Genomic DNA, 17,941 nt, shown 5'->3' on the forward strand with positions numbered 1-17,941 from the left:
ACATAATACTAACATTTACTTTAAAAAAAAACAAAGTCTTTACCCCTGCATTTTCATCACTTGAGAAAATTGATATAAGCTAATATTTTCAATAATTAAAAGAAAATAAACCATTTCTTTCCTGCTCCCCTCCCCTTCTGAATATTCGGCATAAATAGTTGCTTGGGTAGAATAAATTCTCATTATTCATAGGTTTGAATACTTGTGTATACCCCAAGGGCCCATGACGAGTGTTTTACATGGTCAACTTTTATTTTGCTCAGGCAGAAATAGGGCATGCAGCAAAGACTGACAGCTGTTTACCAAAATCCCTTCTCCTCTTCTTCCTGAGCACACAGCTAAGACTATACTCCCTAGTCTCCACTGCAATTCTTTGTGGCCATGTACTAGAGTTCTTGCACTGCTGCATTTTTGCATCTCTTTCTACCTTCTGGCTTCCTGAGATGGAGCAGAGTACAGTTGACTTTGAAAGGACAGTAGAGCCCTTGCCATCCTGGTCCACTGAATGGCTACATATAGCTGAGCTCCCACTGACCTGAAACCCTCACCCTGGTCTGTTGTCCAAAAGAGAGATAGATTTTTGTTCCCTGGCACATGAGACACTGAATTTGGATGCCTATTTGTTACAATATTATAGCCTGTCCTAACTGAAGCAGTGCACGTGTAATATGTAACACAAGTTTCTTAGCTAGTGAGAGTGCTTAGCAGAAGCTCAGTGCCTGCCCTTCACCATGACTTCAGGTCTCTACTCATCAAGTGTCATCAGTAACTCTTGGCAAGTGGTGAATCTTATGAATATTGGTGGAATATGATAATACAAAGTAAACTAACACCAAAATGTTGGTAGCAAAAGTAGAATGCAATTAGGTATGTCTTAGAGAACAATGGTTCTTAGCTAAAAGGTGGTTACTTTCTAGAGTTTAACAATAAAATACCAAATTCATATTAGAAATATGAAAAATTTTACTATATGCTCTACATATAGAAAGAACAAAAACCTCAATTCTGGAACTGTTTCAGCAAATGCTTCAACCAGAATTTTTAAAATAAATATATAAATAAGTTTGGTCCTAAATTTACATTAATGATATATAGGGATTATTTACATTTTTCCATTTAACTCACAACAATTCAGGTAGAAAATTATGTGGCATATATAAGGAAATTTAACGATTTACACACACCCACACTTTGACACACAAAGTTTTCACTTTATGATATATTCCTTCTAAATATTATTTGTTTGGTCCAAACTCTAGGATGAATTTACCTTCTTAATTCTCTGAAACTGTGATATTAGACCACATATTTTGCATCTTAAATTGTAAAATTTCAGAACATAGAGAAAAGAAGAAAATAAATACTAATGATACTTATTTGAGACTACTGAATTTATGTGGAAAGATAGACTGGAAAAATAGTCCCCCAGGGATATCAGGTCCTAATCCTTAGCATCTGTAAATATTACTTGATACAGAAAAAAGATTTCTGTATATAGGAATCTAAGGGAAAAAAATTGTATAATAAAAAACAATTTAAAAATTAAAAAGGTCTTTATATATATGATTAATTTTAGGATACTGTGATGAGGAGGCTTTCCCAGCTTATTAGAATGGGCCCTAGATGGAGTCACATATCCCAGAGGGAGTTCTGACAAAGAAGAGAAGGCAATGTGATCAGGGAGCAGATGTGAGTGATGCAGCCACAAGCCAAAAACTGCTGGCAGTCCCATGATCAGGAAGAGGAAAGGCCAGATTCTCTCACAGAGGTCCCAGAGGGAGCATGGCCTGGCTGACTACTGGATTTAGGCCTAATGAAACTATTTTGGACTTTTGTCCTCTAGAACTGTGAGTGGATAAGTTTATGTGGTTTTAAGCCATTGAGTTTGTGGTTATTTGTTATAGCAGCCACAGGAAACTAATCCAATTCCATTTTCTAACAGCCGAGTTCAACTTTGGTAAGTTTCTATCTGTGATATTTTATTACCAAGTCTTTGGAGACCTAGATTTGTCTTCCTTTTCCTTGGCCTGGAAAAGATAGATGTCCCAACCCTAGTATTATATGTTGTTGGGAGTCTTTAGTGCGCTCAAGAGAAGGAACATCTCTCTTCTCCCACTAGATAGACAGCAAATTATCATTTTTTCTGATAAAGTTGATTTTGGAAGATGGCCTTACTAACACTGAATCTCAGATTTAGAGAGACTTACCTACCTTATTTCCAACATTGGACAATGCACTCTAAAATTTAGGGTCTGAAATAGCAGAGCAGAATATATGCTTTGTCTGTGCACATAGCTCTCAAGAGAATGAGGAGATAAAGGGACTCAATAACATTAAATGATCCCCTCTTCTCCCGAGAACACAGATGTCAGGACTGTTCTGCTAGTGAAAATCTTTTTACATGGAAGGAAGTGTTAGGAGTGGAGATGAAACATTTCCTATGGTTCCATCTCCACATGGACCAAGGTTGACAGCTATCTGTGGGCAGAAACAGTGACACTCCAGGCTTTACAAGCTGACTGGAAGACAACTTACATGTTAGATGATAAAGTGGTTGTTCTCCGTTGTAATATGATATTCAGACTTGGGGCAGTGTTCAAGATCCTACATGAGTCGACTGAAGTCTAGTTAATTCCTGAGTATCTCCTGATTCACACATGGACCTTTGTTGTTTTATCATATCCCACCCACCCCTTCTCTTAATCTGTTAAAGGAGACCTCTGCTTTATACAATCAGGCGATAAAATATGTCTTTATAAATATACTTGTTAGTATGCATCTAGAAATGTAAATCTCACTCTTGTATAGACAGGCACAAATAGGTTACCAACTTTTTTCCCCAAATGATTCTTACTTGAAAATTACAAGAACATTGCATTTAGTGTTCAAAGCCTATAACCTCAACATGAGGTCTCAATAACCCAGCTGCTATCTATTTATCTTGGTAGATTCATTTATTCTCCCTTTCCTAAGGTTCTTTTAGCAATGTTGTGTTATTTGTAATACAAGTTGCTTTTGTTTCCACACTGGGCCAGAATGGATTGAGTAATAACATTAACAAATACCTTGAGCTCACATCCGCACCTTTCACCCTAAATTGCTTTCCAGTGCTAACTCATTGTCTCCTCAACATTCCAATGGCTCTGTGACAAGGGGTATTATTCCCATATTTCATAGAGCATGAAAAAGTCAGAGCACACCCATATCTAGAAATCAGAGCCTTTTATAATGCTACTATACTTTTTTTTCCTGAGGGCGTACATTGTGTTAAGTATTTCTCCTGGTTATTCTGAGTGGGATTGCTGAATGTGCCTTGGGCTGCACTGAGGGGAAGTCTGAGTTGGAGTCCTGTGGCTGTGCTTGATAATTAAAGTGTGACACAAACATTGAAGTAGCTACTGTGTGGAGGGCATGGTGCAATTCTACTCTAAATATTCGGGAATTCCTGAAACCTTGAGGTGTGAATAAGTGTCAAAGTGGGGGCATTGACTTCCTCTCCTTTCCTTGCAAGTTTGCTCAGGTAAGGGAGCATTATAAGACAGAGAAAATATGATTATGTCATTTTCAGCTAAGGTCCAAAACCAAGGAATACTGATCATTTTCCAGGAGTTGACCATTTTCAGTTCCAATGCTTGCTTTCATCCCAGTGGGACTTCCTAAAACTGAAACCACCTCGTTTTGGTGTTTTCTAAAATTAAAGACTTATTATTTTTTCAAGAGCAATTGCTGTGAACTGGAGGAATTGTGAGTAAGCAATACCCATCAGTAAAATACACTGATGATTCAGAGCATTTGATGAAGCACAAAATCTTAATATCACAATCTTTAAAAGTGCTGAAGATTCTATCTTAACGTGATGCTTTTAATACACTGGAGTTTCTTTAAAGAAATACATCCTTACTGACTGCATTTTTAAACAAAATATTTTCATAATGTTGAACAAGAAATTTGTTGTGAGTTATCCAAAGTTATTCACTCATTCTTATGTTAAGAATTCAAAATTTATGTTAGAGAACAGGTAAAAACCCATTGAAGATCTAGTAACATATTATTATTATTTGATTGCATTTCCTCTTTGTCTTTAAAGGTAAAATACTTAACAGGCACAACTTTTCATAATGATTTCCAAAGGAAGATAATTTTGTTTTTTCAAAGGAAAAAATTAACTTTGTTTTCCTAGTTTAAAATTTGTCCTTTATTACACTGGTTAAAAGAATATAGTTGAGTTCCAAACCCCATAATGGCCTACAAAGTCAGGAACTGATTGCCTACATCCTGGAAAATGACAGACCTGCATTCTTACTTGCTAATTTGTTCTAGAATGTATCTTCTTATGCAATATTCATTCAATCAATAGTATTTTGGAAGAGTCTTCTGTGGGTCCAGTGCCATCCTAGAAGCCATGGAATCTTCTGAAAAGCAAGCTTCTAACTTTAGAAAGCAAGAAATATAATTGGGAAATCAGGAAACAAACAAACCTCCCAAGACAATGGTAAAGCAATACAGGAACCAGACCTTAGACTGTTTAAATGACAAGGACTTCATGGAAGGGAAAGAAAGGCCTTTCTCATTGGTTGAGTGTCTTACCTGGGAAGACTGTAATGGAAATGAATACTGAAGACATAGTGAGGATGGATTTCCTGAGAGGGGTTTTAGGCAGATTTTATCCTCTTTAACACTTTAAATTATGTCATTAATGTGCGGGCATTATAGCACATTTGACTACATAGAAAAACATGAAGAAGTAATAAAAAATAATCTAGAGATGACTACTTCAAATCTTCCTATTTCTTTCCAGTATTTGTCCTATGTATTAATATGTATACATATTATATTTATGTGATTGTAACCATGCCATAAATACAGTACAGATTTTTAATTATTAAATTTATATAATCAGCTCTTTTTGCTGATTACACCTGTTTCTCCAAGACTGACCTATGGGGAGAAAACATCTTAACCATTTGCCTGCCAATCTGTAGTTTTCCCACAACAATTAACCTTCTTGCCTTAGAACAGGAAGTAGTAGGAAAGAAACAGAAAACTCATATCTTTCTCATGGCTGCATGAAGCTATGTAATTGTCTACATGGAAAAATGGACAATGGAGATTACACCTTCATTTGTTTGTTGACCATGAGTTATTTAGTGGTTGCATGTTATGTGCCAGGGATGCTACTAACCTATGGTAAGGGAAGAAAACACACACAATCCAGCTCTCAACAAACTCACAGTATAAGGGAGATACAGACATTAGAGTAGAAAATCCTAGAAAAGTGTGTTAAGTACTATGATAGAGGATATACAGAATGTTATGGTAACCCATAATCTGGGCTTGTTCAGGAAGTCTTTTGAAGGCATTGAATGTAATAGTGACTAAACAAAGCTGAGAGGTTACTTGGAGTTAGCTGTAGGCCAAGGAGGGAAAGTATGAGTTTCAGGAAGAAATAATAGTGTGATGTTTCTCAGAGCATGATACAGCAGCAACCGCAACAAAGCCCTCAATAGGGTGGGAATGTGTGGGCAATGAGAGGTGCTGCAATGGATCATGTGATTGGGGAGGTTAGAATTGGAGAGGAAGGACCTTGTAAGCTCTATGAGGAAGACTTTAAGAACAAGGGGGAATCATTAAAATTTAAAAGGAAAGTGATATTGTTAACTTATAATTTCACTCAACAATTCTATCAGAGATAGTTACTTTCTAAATTCTTGCTGTGATTAATTTATCAAATGCCACTATGATGCCAAATTCTTCACTCACAATATATTACTGATTATTCACAATAACCTTTAAAATAGATACATACCATCAGTATTCCAATTATGTAGATGGAAAACCTAACTCAGAGATGTTAAGTAATTTGCCCAAAGTCACCTAGCTAGTAAACAGTAGAGAACTTGATCAAAGAAAGATCTATTTTACTACAAAGCTTATGTTCTTTCCAATGGACCAGGCTGCCTTTCAGTTATGCTCAGAACTAGCTGTTGAATGAAAATGAACATATATTTGAAGTTTAACTAGAACTGAAAGAGCTTCAAAAACAGGTGAAAAGGTGTGGCAAGCGTAGGAGGTGAACAGGGCGGGGGTGAAAGGGTTGAGTGAATCAATTCCTTTTAGTAACAGACTCTACTCTATTTAGGTCTGCTTAAGTGGGTTCTTAAGCTCAGGAACCTGTCAGCCAACTGATGTAATCCTTTCAGAATAGGCAAGTTTTCTTTTACGCAGGGGAGCTTGATTACACTGGCAACTCCAAATAGTCCCCGTTACTTAGATTGTTTGAGTTTCTGGGCTCATCTTAAATAAGGGAGGTGAAAGTGTTCTATTATCAATAAGTGATGACCCTGGCCTTTTTACAGTAGCCTACAATTTATATGAGTGCTTCTAAAAGATCAGTAGCCAGTAATTAAGTTTTAGTAAAGCATCAAAGGCAGATAGGCAGTGTAGGAGAACTTCACCAAAAGTTTTGTTATCTATCTTCCCTTGCTCATGAACCTCCTCTAGTTTGACCATATACACTTAGTATTTGAAATACCTTATTCCTATATCTATCTGTAAGCTAAGGATAGGTATTTGTAGCAGTTTTTAGTGAAATATAAATAACACACTTCAACTGTTTTGTTCACAATGACTGAATGTAGTGTATGTTTACAAATTAAAGAATGCCCAGCTACAATCAATGAGTTTTCAGGACAAAAATTGTTCTTAGAGAACATCTGGTCCAGTCCCTTATTTTGTAGATTAAGGAACTGAGACTTAAATTGATCTAGAGATCTATTAAACATTATTCCCTGTTTCTCCGGACAGTTGTTTCCCCCAAATATGTTTTAGTTGACTTTTTATCATCAATGGTTGGTAAAGCAATCTGATTTTTAAAAACCCAAACCCCATCATCTAGTGTACTAAGCTTCAAATCTCTGCTTCATGGAAGCATAGATAGTGGATCAAAAAGAACAAAATATAGTATCTCTTTCTTAGACAACATAAGATTTCTTTTGCCATTTTCTTTTTTGGAGGTGTTTTGACTGTCTCCATTCTCCTATAATTGGCAGCAGCAATGAAAGCTCCAGTAAGGGAATAAGAATTGTTGAGGAAGTGTTTGATAAAAATGCATTAGCTCCATGGAGAAGCATATCCAGTTATTTCAGCTCACCTGGTTTGACTGCAGAGTGTTACCTCACAGTGAGGAAGTGGAGCATTTAACGTCTTGCTCACCTTCTAAGTGACCCCTTCATACCACGCCTGTGTTGGGAGACAAAAACAAACACAGAGCTGAGAATTCCCAAGGGCTGAGGGCCAGGTAGTCCTCTCAGAACTACTCTAACCTGATACTCCCTGACTAAGGTGGGACTCTGGTAATCTTTGAGAAAACTAAAATCTCCCTTTCTTTTCTTCTTTGCCTTTCCTATTCATTTTGCTTAAAAATAACATCACGCAATTCCAAATATTACAAATGCTCTTATAAAGGCTCTCTCACCTGCTTTCTGTTGGTAATTATTATCTAAAAAGAAGAGCAAGTGACAACCAAAGATTTTACAATGGGACAGGGTTGTTGATCTAGGAATAATCAAACAGCTCTAAGTAAAAGGATCGCTTTACCTTACAAGGAAGCATCTGACTGAGAATTGCCAAGCACCTCAGAAGCACCGTGATGCCTTAAAATCCAGTGTGTGAGTAAGGCCTCCTGGCTTAAACTATCTGGTTTCTCCTTCCTGGAGGAGACCATGCAGACCTTGGCCCACTTTTTTTGTGGTCAGAACAAGAGGCACTCCAGTCTTGAAGCTAGTCCCCAACTCTCAGCACTTAATTAAATAGGAGGACTTTGTGGGTCCAGATTGAATCTAGTTGTCAGGGAGAACCTTTCCTGTAGGAGCCTGTAGTGTAGCGACATGGAGGTAGCTGTAGGGCCTGCTTCTTGCCCCTGGTTTCCCAGAATGCCCAGGTGCACCATTTGCACAAAACAGGAGATGCGTCTCCTGGAGTTGTTTAAAATGTAGCTGTGAAGAATACCTTTGATGTCTACAATTTTAAGTGATTTGCTTTAGGATCAGAAATAGTTCATTCTTCTGCTCCTCTGTTCATCTGGGGCTGTTCATGTTTAAAATGTTAAGAGCCAACATTTTTTGAGTACTCTCTCTGTGCCCAGCATTGGTCTAAGTACTTTATATATATTAATTCATTTGATTTGAGGGGTGTTAATTTTTCCAATTTTTCTGAATTTGTTCAGTGAGTGACTTTCTGAGGTATGTATAGCAGCCAGCTATCTCCATGGTCTTTGGGAAAACAGAAGTCTCTTTCTACTTTCTGAGATTCTGTCAAAAAATCTCATACTCAATCTACTTAACCAGGAAATGTTGTCATTAAACACAATGGCCATGTATACCATGGTGTCTTGGCACGCCCACCAATAAATCCAGGAGTATTGCAGAACCTGAGAAAACCACATGCATTTGAACTCTAGCTCCACTACTTACTAGGTGTATAAACTTGGGTGAGTTACTTTTCTAACTTCAGCTTCCTCATCTATATAATAAGCATTAGAGTCCTTATCTCATAGGGGTTTATAAAAATCAAATGAATTAATCGTATATAAAGTACTTAGACCAATGCCGGGAACATAGCAAGTACTCAGAAAATGTTGGCTCTTGTTTTAAACATGGTCAGTCCCAGATCAACAGAGGAGCAGAAGAATCAAGGAACTATTTCTGATCATAAAGCAAATCACTTAAAATTTTAGACATCAAAAGTATTCTTTATAGTTACACATTTTAAACAACTCCAGGGGATACATCACTTGTTTTGTGCAAATGGTGCACTTGGAGCTCTGTGGCGTGATGATCCTGATATGCTTTTACTTGCTCTCTGTGTTTCCCCAGCATCGTGCTTTTTGTTGTTGTTTTTGTGGGATTTTTTTCGGGGTGGGGGGTGGCTAGAGGTTTGCTTCTTTCTCCTCCACAAATAATGAATATTTTTACTGTTATGCTCTTTATTGATTTCTTCTGTCACCAGTGACTAGAGTATAATTTATCTGAGGATATTTGAAAATAAGAACAAGTATGTTCTTTTCTGGCAGTTTACTCTGTGTTGTGAGATGTGCAGCAAATTAACATATGAACCCAAGTGGTTAAGTCCCTCCAGAATTCGATGGAAAACTTCTCTAAGTTGCTGTTATTGCTTCTGCTGTTAAACCTGGGTGGAAGTTGCCAATCTTTTAAAACAAGCTTCTTGGTGTTATTTTTAAATGATGGAAAACCAATGCTACCTACAATTATTGAGCATGTACTGAATGCAAAGAATTACAAAGATATGAAATTATAAGAGAGGCATTCTTCAGAGAGAAACTGAATTATGCTAAGTGTAAGTAAGCATTCATACTTTGGAAAAAAAATTTTAATTTTTCCTTCCAAGAGATTTTTAAGTACACTTTGCTCAGAAAATGAAAGAATATTCCATTAGAGGAATAGAAATCCACTTCAGTTGAAATTGAGGCCCACTTCTGTGAAAACACCCAAATCCTCTCATAAATCGAAGACTTGTTTATTCCAGGAAAAGCAAAACAAAACTACAAAAAAAAACAAAAAAAAAACCAAAAAAAAAACCCTGATGTGAAATTACTGAGGCTGAAGAGACTGCTTGATTTTCTTCTTAATTTCAACCTGCAGAAGTTTTGAGACAAAAAGTCTGCCAAAAATACCCATTTCTGAGTGGAGTTTTCCAAGTTCTTGCAATTGTAACATCAGCCATCTCTTCCGCCTCCCGTGGGGAAAACTTCTTCCAAAAGCATTCCTGTTTGCTGTCTCTCTCTGCTCTACACAGCCCTTCCCTTAGCCTTTTGTTACTTGGCCAAGTTAAAACAAAGCTAGGTAACACATATAGGTGCCAAACATTTTTCAAAAGGTTTTATACATATTCACTTATTTAATCCATCCCAAAACTTTAAAAAATATTTCTACTGTTTTCAAGTGAGAAAGTTGATGCATCCAGAGATGAAGGCAATTGCCCAGAGTTGTGCAAATGGAAGCACACAATCAGGATTCAGACATAGGCGTACAGCTGCAGAGCTTCTGGTCTCTCAACCCTCCTTGCTATACTGCTCCAAGGCAGTGAGTGGTCTCCAGGTGGGTAATGGATTCACCCCTGGGGCAAGCTTTCTTATTCTGATTTTCTCATCAAATTCAACAAAGTCTCAAAATTCTGCAACAGAAAAACTCCCGCTAATCATGTACCTGAATTTGATGAATAACTTTTCACAATGCTGGTCTCTAAGTTACATTGCCTCTGAGAGAGAAGCAGCCCTGATTGGCCTTGGGCAAAATTGTGACATGGATGAAATTCTGTCTGCAAAGAAGTGGCCCAGGAAGCCTGCTGTTTAGGGAAAACCCATTACATTTAGCAGTTGCTTGGGAAAGAAAGTGAGAGCCAGAGGGGGCTCTATGGCTCTACTTAAGAACAGTCAAAAGTAGTTGTTATTGCTTATGAGAAGCAGGGAGAATAGGATGAGACTAGCATAAAAACAAAACCAACAACTAGAAACAGTAACATAATAACAGTCTGGGAACTACATAGCTGAAAGGGCATGTGGCAATGCTGCCATAATTTCAGGGACAGGGTGGAGCAAGGGAGAGGAGGTTAATCTGCATACAATATTAGAATATTTTCAATATTTAGGAATGGGGCTTCTTAGGTTTGATTTGAAGGTGTTTGCATTGCTTCAGGGTAAACCCTATTAAGCCAATCCCCCAACCCCACCCCTACGCTAGGACCCATCCATGCATCTGTTATGATGGAAGGAGGTGTTAGTGGAAATCTGGGAAGAGTTGGTATCACCATTATGTTCAGCAGAAGGGAAGCAGGAACCCCAAAACAGAGGGAGCTCCTGGGAGCTTTTGCCCAGTGAAAATTTGCAGAAATCACAGGAACAGCTCTGAATGTACCCAAGTCTTGGAATTAGGGCATTTTGCACAAGCATCACCTACATTCAAGGACCAGGGTAGCCCTAGCCATCATGAAGATGAAATGTCTCCTAGTCTGGATACACTTCTCTCCCTAAGAACCCAAAGTTGTCAGGGAGCCACTTAATGTGGTACCCTCAAAATTCAGCTTTACATCTTTCTTGACTGAATTTGAAATGGATTCCTTGTCTGTTTTTCATATTCTATATTCCCTTGACTCCTTGTCATAGTTACTTTTTTTTTTTCTTTGTCACTGAAAAAAAGAGAGCTGTCACTTTCATTGCTAAGGTCTTCCTCAGAATCTCTCATTTTTTTCTGGAAATGACCTCAGGCTTCTTGCACACAAACACCGAAACCAAACAGTCATATTATCACTGTGTTCCTAACCCTAGAGCTCTAGAGACACTTAGCATGGGTGTGGGTTTGCATAACAGGGAAACTAGTGTTGACCTGGTACCAATGCTAATTTGATGTTTAAAAAACTCAAGGATAATGCTTCAATGATGCCAAGGTAGCGGTGTGTGTGTGTGTGTGTGTGTGTGTGTGTGTGTGTGTGTTTCTCTCAATCACCAAGTGTATTTGACTGGGATACAAAGTTCAGGGCAAAAGCAGAAAGAAAAAAAGATTTGCATGAAGGGATAGGGAGATGGTCCCTCTTCCAGGAAAGTTAGTGACTCACTGTGTGACAATACGTAAGTCATCTAGTCTCCATGTTCTATCTTCTACCTTTAAAATGGAAACTGCAACACTTGAGAATGTAAACACTCAAACAAAGAGGATCTCTAAGGTACACGAGACTCACTTAGGTACTCAAGTGTATGCATCCTTGGAAGGAAAGATTTGAGTTGTGGGGAGAAAAATGTCTATGAAAGTGACCTTTTTAAGACTTTATAATACTATGAGGATATCTGAAAAAGTGAAAGCAAAATCATACTTACCAGAAAAATTAAAACAACAAACTCAAATTATATAGAAACAGCAAGAGGATGGAATTGGGGGAAAGGGGTAAGAAAATGAAAAAAAAAAAAAAAAAAAAAGAAAAGAAAAACAATATTCACCAAGGAAAGTATTATGAACTTTGTATACTTTTATTTTGTTTTTTTCAAGACAACTGTTCAACAACATGCCAGCGTCTGCTGCCTAAATTCATTTCTAATTCATATCTTTAGAGACCTGTGCGGTTGCAACAGTTCAGCATTCAAAGGACTTGGACTGGCAGATAAACATGTGATAAACACAGATAAAACAGCTCACTGTCTGTCCATCTTTTTTATCATTGGCAGGTGCTCTTGAAACAGAATATATAAAAGAAAAAATAAACCAACTCTTTCTTTTTGCCCTTTTGAATATATTGTAGGAAACAGAAGTTTCTGACATTAGTCTACTCTGATTCAATTAAACAAATATCTTCTGCTTGCTCACCACCAAAATGAGGAAGCTGCTTGCCCACAAATTCTCTAAAGGAAGATTCAGAAGAAAAAGGAATTGCAGTTAATCCTTTCCCAGGTCACACCTAAAATAGGTCTCTGCTAATAGGGAAGTTATTTGTGTTTAAAATATAAATACACATTTTAGAATATGTCGAAGGAATCACTGATGAAAGAGTAATCAGAACTTCAAGTCCCCATTTAAGGGGCTGGAAAATATGAGTACAGAATAGTATTTTCCAAACTGTGTCTTAGGGTCTGAGAACTTCTATTAGATATTCCTAGAAACAATAAATCTTTAAAGAGTGTTCCTTTGGTTAAGTAATTCTGGGGAAGACTGAGTAAGGAAATTATTGCTTTCTGCAAGTTTTGGCAAATATATATTATGAGTTTCTGAGAGAGCGATGTATACAGTAAGCAGCAACTCTCAAACGTGAAACTATTTTGGCAATGCCAAATAATATCTCATGTTTTAAGGAAAGCAGGCTGGAAAATGCTGGCATGGAACAAAATTGTACTTGAAGCTTTATCTAAGTGTTCTGGGTAGATTATAGAGTATCAGTAAATCAACATTTTGATATCATACCTGATCCACACTGGCCTTCCCATTGAATATACTTAGTTGTGTGCTGAGACGTCCAGACTTGACACTCAAATGTGAATGACAATGTCTTTTCTGATGTGCAGTGATGGGCAGTGAAACCAAACCAAAGAAAAAGATCCAAGTGTCACTTAACAGAGGAGGGCAGTCACTGAGACTGAAAGCAGTGGCGATAAATCACAGTTCCATACAAAGTTAGAAAGCATCCTTTTGTGTTTAAATGGACACATGGTGTTTGAGAAAAGTCACATTATTTTTTTCTCTCAAAGTGTTTACATTTAGAAAAACATGCTTTGTTTTCTCAGTGCAGAATCTCGACTGTTTTCCAACTAGCCCTGTTGCTCCTCGCTGCTTCTCAGTTTGGAGTCCTGCTTCTCTGCAGTCCTGTGTGTCAGCTCCATTGCCCTGTTTTTGGGTGTGGATCCCATACCGATTCTGATAGAAGGAAGACTTTAGCAAAAACAGCGAGTCATGTAGTTTGATACTGCCTACTTGTTATATCTTTACTGTAATAACATTCTGTTCCTACCTGGTTAAGGTATATTAGAATTTGTCACATGAAAGCAAAGCTCCATATCAGCAGTAGATGACATTAGAAGAAAGCCATTTAAAGTGACACAGAGACTTTAGTGTAATAGCTGTAATTATTGCCACTGATGAGAATAATGGGGAAAGATATTCATATGTCAAGCAACAGATATTGAAAGAGCCTGAGTCAATCATCTTACATAACTATCCTTAAAAAATGTATAAGGACAGGAAGAAGATAAGCAAAGCATAAGAAAGGACATGTAGATGTTTTCTCTTAATTATGGTATCCAGAATATGAGGGAAACAGAACAGTTGTATCTTGGCAGGAAAGCTGTAATTGAAATGAGCTCTTTCATCCTTTTATTCCAAAATCAAAATTCAAGGAGAAAATATATTCCCACTGTATGGATCTTTTTCCTTCTGTTGACTCTTGTCTTCCCTAACAACCACACAGAAAGCACTCTGGCATGGGCGGGTGATACAGGCTGCATAATACTGCCTATCAGTCATGTAGAACACACCCCACGGCGATCACAATTCTGATTCAAGGCGGGATAAAAAGAGTTCAGTGCACAATGTGGTGTTTAGGGAGGTGATCTGGAAGCATTAACCATACAACTTTGGCAGAAACTGCTTTGTGAATGTGTCAGTGATATCTGAAGTACATGAAAAACCAGCTTTACTGTCCCCTGATACAAGATTAATATTTTTTTTGTATTTCTAGAGCATTTATCATTGTATGGTAGACAAATACTATCCCTGTTTTTCAGCTGTAGAAACTGGAATGCTAAAAGGTTAAGCAACATTCACAAAGTTACACAGTGAGTCATTTCTTGACTCGGGAAATAAACTGGAGTCCATGATTCCCTTTTCCCTGATTTTTCTGGCCCTAAAGTGTCATTTAACACTATTATAGAAGTATTTTTCTTTATTGTCTTGCAGTAAACTCTGAGAATATTTTCTAAAACTTAAAAATCATGAAATCTGACATGTTTTAGGGAGCAGAAAAATTCAGTCAATAACATTAATTTGTGCAAACAGTTTTATTAGCACTGATTATGTATAGAAGCTAAAACTTTTCAGTCCCAGTTTTAAATCTACCCATGTTTAAATATATACACATGACATCTCTTTACCTTCAGTAAAGGGGTAATTATTCCTATTACAGATTTCCTAAGAAAGTTATATGATTACATTATATGATATGCTTTTGGTTGAATAAGTGGAATTACTGAATACAATTTTTAAAAATGAGTATACCACTCTTCCTTTACTGGTAAAACTTTGGTAAGGTGTTATAAAGATATTTAAAAACATTATATAATTTATCTAATTTTAGCATATGTGTTTGTAATTGTCAAAGTATAAAACAGTCCCTCTGGAGGTATTTTGGTATGGCACAGTTAAATATATTGCCATAGTCAGTCCTTGTGCCAACCACCTTGGTACTCTTCCTGTGGGAAATTAAGCCTAACCAAATAACCCAACTCTATTTCTCCAAATTTCCTGGGTGTTGTTCATTAGTTTTTCTGCCCTGGGTACTATGTTTACACTCCATCTCTAGCTATATACGTTTTAAAACTATGGCTAAAACATAGAACTCCCAAATTTAGTTCCTTAGTACAACTGAACTGTGCTTTTCATAGGCTACTGCTGTTAAAATGACTTTATTAAATGATAAAGAAAAACAGCAAGGAGGCAAATATAGGAAAGACAAAAAGAATAGCAGAAGTCTAGTTTACACACTGCAGCTTTCTGATTCAATCTGCCTGTCTTACTCCAGATGCTGTTTTGAAGAGTAGAGTACAGGCCTTACATGCCTACCCTATTCCCTGGACTTTTTACATCCTCTTTTCTAGCCTTGTTCCACATGAGAGACGCCATCAAATGAACTACCCCAGAGAGGCTTCCTCCAGAACACCGTGGCCCTTTGTCTCCCTTAATAGTTAGTGATAGCCTCTGGGAGATTTCTGCCTGCCTCAGTTGTGCAGAAACCGGAGGGTGTAACCACCTTTGAAGCAATTAAGAACAGCAGGACTGGGAGGACCCCTCACGATGCTAGCAGTGGTAGTAAACGTGTGGCAACCCCACAGAAAGATAAAATTCAGGGAAATACCAGAGCAGCTTTATTTCCCACCAAGCTTTTTTTTTTTTTTTTTTTTTTTTTTTCCCCGTGACTAAATTTTGAGTTTCTAGATTTGGTTTTAGTAAAGAAAAAGGTTGCTTTTGTAAGTTAGTATCAGTATCTTCATTTTACAGATCAAGAGAGACAGAAAAGCTCAGGAAGGTAAACAACTCATTCTTGGTTATGTAAGCATGAATTGGTAAAGCTGGAATTTGGATGCATTTACCTTTAAAGGGCATGCTCTTCTTTCTGTGGCATAAAGTTGTGCTCTCATCAGATAAGTCGTGAGTCCCATGTGGAGCACTGCAAAGGAGTCCTATGTGGGCAGGGGGGCTGCACCCACCAACTAACTTCCCAGGACCTCTGAACAAGCCCCTTTCCTTTGAGCTTGTTAAGAAATATTGTTAGTGGCACCCTACCAATAGTAAGAAATAATTATTAATACTAACTAAAAAGTTTCTCTAACTAGTGGAGACTTTTTAAGAAAAGGAATTAAAACTCATAAGAAGAAGAAAAAGATATGGTGAGCATAAAAATACAGTAATAATATAGTATTTCATTTTTTAAAAAAAACCCTGCATATCTTTTAAACTTTCCATCTGATCCTTCTGAACTCTTCTACATATCTTCTAAACTTTCCATCTGATCCTTTCTGAAGGTGATGAAAATTTCAAATATACAATCAGTTCTCATCATTTACAATTGTTATGTCCTATAAAATTGCTGCAAATACTAAACCATCCTCCTAAGGGAAATACAGGGTTACTTCCTTCTGTGCCTTGTCACTATTTCATTAACTGATGAATACATAACCTTCCTTTATTTGTGTTTCTATTTAAAGAAATATTTAATATTATTATTGATTCATTAACATTGAACTTAGAGCCAACAGTACTGTAATTCATGAGGGAATAAAGCTTACCTAATACATGTATTTTCTCCATAAGGCACATCACAGCCTTATGAACTCTGGACAGCACTTCAGCACGGTGCTTGGGGTTCTTTCTAAACTGTGAGACACAACAAAAAGCACAAAAATGCAGAAACAAGTGGTAATAAATAGACTGAGAAAAGGCTGCTTGTTTACAATATGAGAGTTGAACCAGGAAGGCAGAGCATGGTTTTGCTCTACGTCAGCTGGGACGTGCTCAAATTTGTCCCTGCTCTGTTCATGAAAGAATCTAAAACACTGCTAGTATTGATTCTGGGGTTACAAATGAATTTTTGTGAGTAGGTGAATTCACTAATACAGAACCTGCAAATAATGAGAATCAATTACAAATGCAATAAACAAATTGAAAGAAGTTTTAATCATGTGGCTGCTTACTTTCATATACACATTGACAAATTAGTGCACTTAATTTTTTTTTTAACTTTTATTTTATATTCTGGGGGTGCATGTGCAAGTTTGTTACAAAGGTATATTGTGTAATGCTGAGGTTTGGAGTGTAATTGAACCTATCACCCAAGGAAGTGAGTGAGTGTAGTACTCAGTAGGCAGTTTTTTAACCCTTTCTCTCCACTCTTGTGTTCCCCAGTTTTTATTGTTCCCATCTTTCTAACCTTGCGTACACAATGTTTATTTCCCACTTATAACCGGGAACATGTGGTATTTGGTTTTCTGTTTCTGCATTAGTTCACTTAGTATAATGGCCTTCAGCTGCATCTATGCTCCTGCAAAGGACATGTTTTTGTTCTTTTTTGTGGCTGCATAGTATTCCATGGTGTATATGTGCCACATTTTCTTTATCCATTCCACCATTGATGGGCACCCCGGTTGATTTCATATCTTTGCTTTTGTGAATATTGCTGCGGTGTACATATGGGTGTGTGTGTCTTTAAGGCAGAATGATTAATTTTCTTTGGGCATATACCTAGCAGTGGGATTGCTGGGTTGAATGGTAGTTCAACTCTTGGTTCTTTGAGAAATTTCTGAACTGCTGTCTACAGTGGCTGAACTAATTTACATCCCCAGCAGCAGTATGTAAGCATTCCCTTCTCTCCACAACCCTACCAACATCTGTTATTTTTTGACTTTTAAGAAAAGCCATTCTAACTGGTGTGAAATGGTATCTCATTGTGGGTTTTGATTTGCATTTTTCTGGTGAGGACTACACCAGGAAGTCTTTTGACCAGTTCTCACCGCAATTATCAACCTTGCTTCAACCTATACCATTTGAAAGCTGATGCTGCATTTTTGACTAAAGGTCTAAGGAGAAATCAATTCAAGTATAATAAATTTCAAAAGTATTATGTCTCAAAATTAAATCATTCAGAGATACAAACAGTAAGTGTTATTAATAACATG

Source organism: Saimiri boliviensis, chromosome 5, assembly GCF_048565385.1.
Source record: "Saimiri boliviensis isolate mSaiBol1 chromosome 5, mSaiBol1.pri, whole genome shotgun sequence".
Lineage (NCBI taxonomy): Eukaryota > Metazoa > Chordata > Mammalia > Primates > Cebidae > Saimiri > Saimiri boliviensis.